This window comes from Elephas maximus, chromosome 7 (assembly GCF_024166365.1).
Source record: "Elephas maximus indicus isolate mEleMax1 chromosome 7, mEleMax1 primary haplotype, whole genome shotgun sequence".
In the NCBI taxonomy this organism is placed as follows: domain Eukaryota; kingdom Metazoa; phylum Chordata; class Mammalia; order Proboscidea; family Elephantidae; genus Elephas; species Elephas maximus.
In genome coordinates, this window is record NC_064825.1 from 20,105,100 (window position 1) to 20,115,884 (window position 10,785).

At 41.0% G+C, this 10,785-nt stretch overlaps 1 long non-coding RNA gene across 2 annotated transcripts; it reads left to right on the plus strand.

The window, feature by feature from the left end:
• The first annotated feature begins 945 nt into the window (after positions 1-945).
• Positions 946-9,404, plus strand: LOC126078744 (uncharacterized). Of its 2 annotated transcripts, XR_007518150.1 has the most exons (4): positions 946-996; positions 2,905-3,039; positions 8,021-8,179; positions 8,542-9,404. It is a non-coding gene; the product is annotated as an uncharacterized LOC126078744 (long non-coding RNA). The 2 variants fall into 2 exon arrangements; XR_007518151.1 differs by lacking the exon at positions 2,905-3,039.
• The last annotated feature ends 1,381 nt before the right edge of the window (positions 9,405-10,785 follow it).

Sequence of the window (10,785 nt, forward strand, 5' to 3'; positions counted from 1 at the left end):
CTGACCCAAGGCTGCCAGCTCCCTCACCAGGGCAGATTTGCTCCTTCTATAGGGAGTGACTTACTTATGCGTGAACAGTGAGGAGAGGATCTTCAGTCACGTGATGGCCGTGCAGTCCCCGTAATTTTAGTGAATGGGTTTTTCGCGCATGGCTCTAAAAATACTGTGCCCAGCCCTGAAAAAATAGCTAGGGCTCCCTATTGCCACCACAGGAAGGTCATATAGTGGGTAGATTCAGAGTCAGTGCGCCTGTGCCTCCTGGCTTCCTGCCAGAAGACAAGAAACCTGGGGATTTGACCCATCATGGTGAAGTGCTGTAAAAGTTGTAACAGAAATGTAGTAAGAGTAGACTTTTCTGAAAAACAACTACTATGGGATATAACCCTTGGTAACCCTTTCATGACTGCCGGCTTCACTTGCAAGTCACTGTGCTAGAGCTTCTGGAGTGTAAACCCAAAAAGACTTCATTTGTTGTTTCTGCCCTCAGGAGTTTTTTTTTTTTTTTCATTTTGTTTGGGAGGTTGGAAGAGGTTTGGAGATCATAGAAGTACAGGAAGGTGTGGGGAGACTTCATTTCTGAACCTTAGGACAGGCGAGAAGAGGGGTGGACTCTCGATAGTATGATTAAAGTTGACTAAAGCGGAGAGAGAAGATGGAGAAGTTTGGGAGGAAAGAAAGAGTAGAGGGAGAGGAGGCAAGACAGGAAGCCAGTGAAAAGGAAAGACCAAACGCTCCAGTAAGGAGACTGAGGAGGGGCCCGTGTGTGGACTTCTAGGTCACTGGCAGTTCAACAATCTTTGATTCACATGAGAACAGAGGGAGCCTTTGCAGTGGGAAAATGGATCATGCATTGCAGCATAAACAAACCAGTTTCTCAAAGTGTAGGTCACATGGCGGGGGAGCTGAAAAACAAGAGCAGGCAGGCTCTGCAGAAAGCCCGGTAGTGATGAAGGGAGCCTGCTTCCTGGGGAGCCAACAGGATTGTACACAATGTTTGTAAGTAAACACATTTTCCAGTTCAGCTCAAAACCTATTTATTTAACACCTCTCATCTAAGAACCTGGGAATGTTTTACTGACATGTACATTCACGGCTTTCTTGTAGTCCATGAAACAGGAGTAAAATGGGAATGTTTTTGTGATCTGTTCCTTGTTCTGAAATTCCTACAAATTTATTTCCCTCCAAAGAGAGATAATATGGACTCAAGGGTTATGTCAGCAATAGAGAGATGACAACAGAAAGAATGGTGTTTTCGATCTTTTGTGATCTTAGTTGCCTGAAATGTTAGGACATGAACAAACAGGTTTAGTGACTTTTAACTTAGTAATTAATGCAAATCTAAAATGGGGAGAAGACTTACATATGGAGACTCCATGAGGTCATGGTGAAGGTTAATGAGATTGTTTCTATACTGTACTTGGCATTTCTTGGAAGCAGTACAGGTTACTCATGCATAATTACTACGTAGGTTTTAGCTCTTATAAGACTAAAATGAATATAGACTAAAGTGAGGCATTAGCTTCTAAGATCAAAATTTGGCCCATTCGCTTTGGAAAGAATTTAATCCAAGATTTCTTACATTTCATCTGTCTGTTTTGTTTTTTTTTCACTTTCTTGTTACTTCTCTGAAATGATTGCTTACAATTGATATAGGAGTTTTAACAAATTTCTTATTAATTGGGAGTTGAAATGAAAAGATACATAGTTAACAAAGCATCTAAGCCTGGAAAGATACACAGGGAAAAATTTTTTTTTGCTTATGTATAATTTCTATGGTACTTCTATAATAAATACGTATATTCGTTTCTAACACCACAAATAACTACAAAAGAGGAAAATGGAGATGGAAGGACAGAAAGATCTTGGGAGAATGTGCTTATAATTTTTTTTTAATTAATGTTGTATCTTTCCTGCAAAGTCTGTATAGGAGAAACCTCACATGTAAAAACACATCCTTGAATTACCAGGACATCTGAAAACAACAGATGGTGCCAGAACAGTGGGCGATAACAGATGGATAAAACAGAGGGAGAGGAGGAGTAGGAAAGTGCAAACATGGGAAATTCGGCCGGCAGCAGGCAAGCAGAGAGGTCCTTGCCCATGCTTTTGGGAGACAACTGGAACATAGAACTTGATGGGATTTCAGAGACCATTGAGTTCAAACACTTAATTTTTTTGGTGAGGAAACTACGGGCCAGAGTTAAAAGCTTTGCCCAAGGTCACAGAGCTTGCACCCCAGGCAGAGGCAGCACTGAGTCTTTTAATTCCTAGGCCAGCAATCATTCTCCAACATCATGTGGACCCCTGTCTGATTTCAGTTTGTGAGAAGAGTCCTCCTGTCATGGATTGAATTGTGTCTCCCCAAAATATCTGTCAACTTGGGTAGGTCATGATTCCCTTGTACGATTGTATGATTGTCTATCATTTTATCTTCTGAAGTGATTTCCCTATACATTGTAAGTCCTATCACTATGAGGTAATAAAATGGATTAGCAGCAGTTATACTGATGAGGTCTACAAGATTAAGTAGTGTCTTAAGCCAATCTCTTTTGAAATATAAAAGAGAGAAGCGATCAGGGAGACGTGGCGACCTCATACCACCAAGAAAGCAGTGCCAGAAGCACAGTGTGTCATTTGGACCTGAGGTTTTTGCACTAAGGTACTCCCAGACCAAGGGAAGACTGATGACAAGGACCTTCCTCCAGAGCCGACAGAGAAAGACTTCCCCTGGAGCTGGTGCCCTGAATTCTGACTTCTAGCCTACTAGGCTGTGAGAAAATAAGCTTCTCTTTGTTAAAGCCATCCACTTGTGGTTTTCTGTTATAGCAACACCGGATGACTAAGACACCTTCCTCCATTCTAGCATTAAATAACAAACCTGAATTGTGTTCCTTCTTTTTCCAGACCAACTGAGAAGAAACAGGAAAAAATCCAAGAAATCTACAAATGACAAAATCCCAAAGATGGACTATAACCGCTTTGTACAACTTCATCTCCCGCTACTATTCCTCTTGTGCTTGATGTTACAGTCCCTTAAAGGTCTCTCCCCTCTTGATCTCATGTTGTTCTTACAATAGGAGAAAGCACTGGATTGTGATTCAGTGTGTGGACTTTGATCATCTGAGTTTGAATCTTAGACTTGAGACATTGCATACTTGACTATGAGCTAGTTACTTAATGTGTTTGTGCCTCAATTTGTCCATCTGTAAAATGAGATTGAGAAAATTGTACTGACCTCTCAGGGTGGGTCAGAGGATTAAATTGAACACTCGGAGTGTTCAATAAGTATTAGTAATTACTATTATTATTTCATCCTCTAATCCTTTGGTTGTTATGAGTCGGAATCGACTCCACGGCAGTGGGTTTTTTTTGTTTTTTAATCCTTTGAATGCTGTTCCCACTGCCACAAATGGCCAATTCATCTTTCACATCTCAGTATTCTGGAAGTTTTTCCAGACTCCCACAATTCAATTCAGATAACTTATTTTATGCTCCTTTTGCACTTGTACATCCACTATAACAAGTATATTGAGTCATGTAACAGAAACAAAATATCAAATTTGTGATTTAAAACCTAAAATGACTGGAAGCCACTTATGCTTTCTAAGGAGTTTGGTATATCTGAATGGAAAAATAAATACACATGCTATATTCTCTTGCAGAGAAGTTCAGGGCAGACATTTTAATGCCCCTGACCATTTTTCTGGGCTACTAAACAGGAGAGTCAGTTGTTTGGTAAGGCTCTTAATTAAAGGGTCACTGAATGTGCAAAGATAGGCCCTAACACAGGTGGCGGAGGGTGTGGTGGTGGGGTGTTTGAGATGTACATGGCTCTGCTTTTGTCATTGAGTATGGAGGCTGGAGCCTGTCTGCAAGAGTCCAGGGTAACCAGGAAGTTAGACTTTTGAGGTGAGTGGGATCTGAGCAGCATTATGTTATAAAATCCAAACCTAGTGATATCAGTTATATGCACAAATGCCATGTGTTAGTAGTGTATGTATGTGAATGGCAGAAAGGGTCTGAATTCTATGGCTGGGTTAGTGTGGTTGTTTGCTGGGTCCCCCCAAATCACCAACGCCATCTATTGAAAAACTAAAGCTGAGCTTATTGCTTACCATGGCAAAGGAGAGCACCATCTGGACAGAGTTTTGGTACTGTCTGGGGGGTGGGGTAAGCAAAGTCAGGTTTTATTGAGAATTTGGAAGTTTGATTCAGTGTGAGGATGTGCACAGAACAGTGAAAAGATCTGTACCTTGAACTAATTCAACTGGAGTAGGAACTCAGAGCTAGAGGTAACTAGGAAACATGTAAGCCACCCCCAAAATTCTTGAAACACTGGAAGGGATAAGGGTTGAACATATATGTGGGAGTTGAGCCATTTAACCTTCAGCCTTTAGCAATAAGCCATCCACCTCACCACCGGCAAAGGTCAGCGATGATTTCTCCATTACGAGGTCTTATGCACTCTTTTCAGGGGGACCACTGATTGCTACCCTTTTGCTGTTGCCCTGGTGGAAGCCCCAGTTGTCTTCCTCTTTCAGCACACATTCCATAACTTGCAGTCAAACCCTCCTCTGTGCCTTCTAGAAGAATATTCAGTGCTTAGCTTGGCACATGAGTTGTTCATGATAGACCTTTGGCCCTCACTCATCTCTCCAGCCTTCTTTTTAGGTGCCGCCTGTTCCTGGATTTGATGTTCCCACTGCGCAGAATGCCTCCACTCCCTCTGCTTAAAAAGTACTCTCCTAGACTTTTCTCCTGCCTTGCTAATGCCACTGATCTTTCAGGACTCTGCTCAAGTATTCGTTCTCTGATGCCTTTCCTGATAGTCCACTGGTGAAATTAGGGTGGTATTCCTAATTTGCTCTATGGAAATCCCATAGGGCAGTTCTACTCTGCTCTATAGGGTCACTATGAGCTGGAATCGACTTGACGGTTTTTTTTTTTTTTAAGAATCAAAAAAGGAGCCCTGATGACACAGTGGTTAAGAGCTCGGCTGCTAACCAAAAAGTCAGCGATTTGAACCCACCAGCCACTCTGAGGGAAAGATGTGGCAGTCTGCTTCAGTAAAGACTATAACCTCTCACTGTAAGGAATACCAGTCCTGAGTAGAATTGACCATCCTTCTTTGATGTGTCCACCAAACCCAGCACATATACGTATGTATGTGCACTTATCTCTATGTACCCAAGGCCATCTTCTCCTGAGAGTGTAAGTGAGCCTCATGAGAGCATGGGGCATATTTATTCATTTCTTTATTCCTAGAACCTATCACAGTACTGGCCACAGACGATAGCAGGCTTAGTGAGAGGAAAAAAAAAAAAAGGTATTTACCAGATGAAGGAAATGCCCTGTTGGCACAATGGTTAAGTGCTCGGCTGCTAACCAAAAAAGTCTACAGTTCAAAACCATCTACAGCTCCATAGGAGAAAAGGCCTGACAATTTACTTCCATAAAGATTACAGCATAGGAAACCCTATACGGCAGTTCTACTCTGTCACATAGGGTTACTTTGAATTGGAATTGACTCGATGGCGCAAAACAACAAGTAGTAACTCACCTGTGTTCACACAGGTAGAGAGTGGATTCAGAACTGAAATAGACTGTCTCACGCCTGGAGTGGGTTGCTTGGGGTGGAGTTAAGAGACTGACTGTAAGGAGTGTGGGTCGCTCCGTCTCCTCTTCCCACCTACTGTGGTAATTCTACCTGACACCCTGGAGCCTTCACTTGTGGGTTCAGCACCTTCAATTCTCCCTATCTTCCTTCCCTTCCTTGATCCCTCCCTTTCTGCCTTCCATCCTTCCTACCTTTCTTCCTTGCTTATTCTTGGGAAAAAAAATTTGTACAAAGCACTGCTTAGACATATATTTAAAAACAACACTAATAGTCTTAAAAATCGGCAGCCTCCTTCCAAGTATCTTCCCATCTTCTAGCTCCACTCCCTAGAGGTAACCATTTTTTACTGTTTTTTCTGTTTCTTTTGGTATTCATCTCCGTATTTCTAAACATTTATATTGCTAATTCTAGATTTATCCTTTTTAAACAATATCTGATGATTTCCTGTTATGGCAAATGAGGGTTTGGCTTTTATAATCTCCCTACTTCTTGAGGCGCATCCTCTCAGCACAGTTTCTTATGTTCTTTTCTGTGTGTTTTGGCCACTCTTTTTCATATTGGATCTTGAATTCAGCTGTTGAAGGAGTAGTGTCATGTGTTTTCTGGTGACCATTAGCCCCAGGTGCCCACTGTGTTGACTTAGTACAGGCTCCTTTCTTCTCTATTGAGTACTGTTGTCCCTGCTTGAACTGCAACACTGTCCTCAGTATCAATCCACTTTTCAAGGGTCCAGGAAAGACGCCAAGCTCTGAGCAGCTCTCCTTTCTTAGGGCTGGACCCTAATCTGTATATCCCCAGTTGCTGGCTTGAACTGGGGTCCAGTTTCCAATAGACTCACCTCTTAAACTCTGATGTTGTGCTACTTCAATTGGTTGCACTGGCGAGAGATGTGTGCTGCTGTGGTCCATTTCCCACAATGAATCCCCACGGATATGAACGGTCGATAGAATCAGAAAAGACAAGGTCACCAGGCCTCTTTGTACCCTGTAATTAGGTTTATTGCTTATCCAGCCCTGAGTTCCCTGGTGTTTTCTGCCTTTCCTTTGGGTCATGACACTGAAGTTCCAAAATGGCTTGAAGTCAAGCCAAGCCCAAACAAAACAAATCAAACAACAAAAGCAAAACACCTTATTTTTCGGAGATCCAGGGAGTAAAACTGAGAACTTGGGCTGGATTTGGGAGTGAAAATTCAAGCATTGACAAGGCAACACTATGCCCTGAAGGTTGGGCTCCTGGAGCAAATAGTTGACTAGTATAGGGCTGAGATAGGCAACAGCTAGAGGAAAAAAATGGGCAGAAGTTCTAGATTTGAATCCTTATCCTAACCTCCTGGAACCTGAGTTTTCTCTTCTGTTAAAGAATGATAATAACATCTGTCATGCTTTCATTGTAGCATTACTATGAGGATCAAATGAAATGATATACGTGAAAGTATTGTAGCAGGTGTGAATCTCAGTCCCAAATGTCGGGGCATGAAATACAGCTTTATTTTTCCATCGCGAGTTCCATTTTCACTAATATTAGTCAGTTATACCATTAATTTTGGCCAATTTGAGTTTATCCTACTTCTTTTCCCTTGGTTGCCCTGAGTTCCTTAGGACTTATGTAATGAAATGCATTAGGTATATGGTTTATTTAACAAGTATCTGAGGACTTTTCATGCACACAGCACTTAAGCAAATAAAAAATAGATTTATTCTCTTTCACAAAGAAGTATATGGTGAGCTTTTTTGACTTTACCTTGAATTCTTTATGGTTCATTAAGCCATTTAACTTCCTCTTGTAGAAAATTCTCCATGGTTTGTCTGGCAGGCTGTGCATTTTGTAACTCTACCACAGAGACTGTGAAGCGAATGGTGCCCAGAAGGTTGCAGTGCATAACGTTGTCATTACATGCACTGGATCTGTTTGAGACCATTTAGTATTTTAATATACGTTATATCCTTTAGGCATTCCAATAGAGATGCGATCCCTGGGGACATGAAAGAAATTCACAAATACATTGGCTCTTTATTAAGGCTTCTGTTGTAGAGGAACGAATATACATAAGCAAACAAAAAAATAAAGCCACTTAGAGTACTATTTCCAGGCATTTCTCTAATTGGCCATTTCCTATGACTAGCTGACTTGTGTTCCAAACTCAATAAATGTACATGATGGGCATGCATGGCTGAAAGAATAAGGGTAATAAATGAGGTAATATGGAATTTATATTGGTTAATTTTGTAATTTGGTGCTTTGGTGGCCACCACTGGTTAAAACTAATGGTGAGTCATCCTATGCTTGCTCATTCTGTCCTACCTCTACCACTAATGAAAAGTTGGCTCTTTTTCAGAGTATCTGCTCCAAGTTTATTGTCTGAGGCACGGTAATATCCTCTCTCTCTTCTGATCTGTTTTCCAGGCTGGGCCACCTGCCTGGAACACCTTTCTGGTGTTCTGCTCCCCAGATTGCTTGTCCACATTCTGCAGAGAGCTCTTGAAAGTGCACTGCCCAGATGGATGAAACCAGAAAAGGGAGGGCCCTGGAGGAAGGCCAGAAGTCGTTAATATAGTGCCTGAGGTGAGTAGAGAGGCGCCCTGGGGATTTGAGGAGATTGAAAATTGAGGGGCAAGTCAATGAAAGTCCTTAAGCAGAACAAGATGCCCTATAATTTAACCCAAAGGGGACTGGGAATTTCCTGTGAATACTTCATGAAAGCTACTCGTCATGTGAGTTATTGTTAGCCTCACCTCTCATATGTGAGAAATAGCAGCCCATCTAAAGCTGCTCTCTCTTTCTTTATTATCTAATTTGTATGCATGTCACTGTCTTGCTAGAAACATCTCTAGTAGCCTCCATTCCCTAATAGATATATTTGTTGTGCATTCAGGGCCCTGCTGAGTCTCGTCATTCCCAACCTGTGTTTCTTTATCTTCCTGCAGAAACATGTGTGCTGCCAATCTCCAGAGTGTTCCATTGGCCTGCCAGGCAGAATTCTGACATCTTGGCTTTGTTCATGCCATTCAATGTATTGAAAATGCTCTCTTTTCACTTCTCTGATTGCTAAATTTTAACCTCCCTTAAAAATTCCTCTCAAGCCTGACCTACTCCCCAAATCTTAATGGTACGTTTTCTAGGTAGGGACATCTGCTTGACACACCTTCAATCCAAACAATCCTGACACCTGATGTGCTTCGTTACCAACACCTATACTGGCTCCCAACCTTTTTGGCTAAAGACGTTATTTTTTTCCCTTATAACAAGAGTATCACATGCTCACCTGAGAAAAATTAGAAAATAAACATAAGCGAGAAGAAGGCAATTTCAATTGCCTTAGTTCTATTATTTTATAAGTCTCTTCCTTCCCATGTAAAACACAATTTATGGATTCCCCACATTTTAGTTGTCCTTTTAGTATCTTGGAACCCTGGTGGTGCATTGGTTAAGAGCTGGGCTGCTAACTAAAAGTCGGCAGTTCAAATCTACCAGCTGCTCCTTGGAAACCCTATGGGGCAGTTCCACTCTATCCTATAGGGTCACTATGAGTTGGAATTGACAGCAATGGGTTTGGTTTTTAGTATCTTGACTGAAAAAATACATAATAGACACAGAGCTACCTTGATATCAGTAAAGCTTTTAAATAAATTTTTACTTTACTTTCTTGATAATATTACCATTTTTGAAAAATAATAGTACATATTTGACATGATGTCTTGACTGGGTTGTATTCTGAATTTGGTAATAGTCATTCCCAGGTCCTCTTTGTGTTCTGGTTACGCAAGCTTCCTCTTTTTTTTTTATGAATAATAAGGCATTAAGCTAGAGATTTGTAAACTCTAAAGAACTAGGCAGTAAATACATACATCTATATAGAGTTGCTATGAGTCGGAATTGACTTGACAGAAATGGGTTTGGTTTTTTGGTATATAACATTTGCATAGTTGTGCATAGATTTACAAACTTTTTGTGATACATGTAATGCATATTATATATGTTATTTTTATGTAGTCTCTGTAAAAACTGTGTGGCTGAACTACCAGAAAAGGCCAGTGTTTCCCAGATGGCCGATGGATGCATCAGAATTACACAGTTACTGATACTCTCGACTTTTTAAAATGCTTAGCAATGGAATAACTGAAGACTGCTTTTCTGGGGAAAAAATGTATTTTTGTGCAAGGAACATCTTGCATGCTAAAAGGCACTCATTTATTCTGTTTCCCTTTATCCTTGTCAGACTGTGCAGTACTGTCCAAATGCTCCTTTTTGGTGAGCTTGGGCCTGAAGCCAGCATGGTTTTTCCATGGCAACTCTTTGGGGACAGGCTGGCTGAGAGACAGCTGGACTCATTCATCAGGTCCTTCTGACGTGCCCAGTGGAGTTGAGGTACAAAAAAACAAGCACTGTGGCTCTGATGCCTCTTCTTGAATTGACTGAGGATACCCAGTAGAATTGCAAAGATGAGGCTTCAGTGAAAGTCTAACCCAAGCTTTGACATTGAGGCATCCTGGCCATGCTACCAAACAAGTGAATTTATGCTACTCCCTCTCCCTTCTTTGTTTGACCACTTTTTGGACTTAATGTAGATTATTTTTAATGCCAGCAGGGTAATAGAATAGCTCTAGTTGCTAAAAGGAAAGGCTGCCACAGCAACCTCACACCTTCCCTTCTAGGGCTTTCAGGACAGTAAAAATGAGCAAGTAAGAACATCAGAGAGATGAATGCAAAGCAGTGATCCTGGCTCATGGAAGGTAATTCATAGAGCAGGTAAAAGAGAGTTTAGCCTAATTCCTTACAGAGCTGGTTTCTTTCAGATTTTCCCGTTGCATGGCTCAACAGATTAAAATAAATAAGCACTTTTAACATTTCATTTACATATTCAATCTGTGAAGTGACTATTACTGTTCTAATGGACAACTTACTAAACAGTACCAAAAAAAAAAAAAAAAAGAGCTACTAATAGCCCTTGACATCCTAATAAGTAGCATATATGCACTTGGGGGATCTGTTTAATCAATGATAATTTATCTTTTCTAAAAGAAATAATTTTGGTTTTGTGAGACAAGGAGAAAACCAAGAACAAGCTATTCTTTCCTCTTCTCTCTCCATTTCTCTCTCTCCTCTACTCTTTCTTGGATAGCATATTATTTTGGTTTTCCCGAGTAACTCAGTGTTTCCAAGAGTTTGTC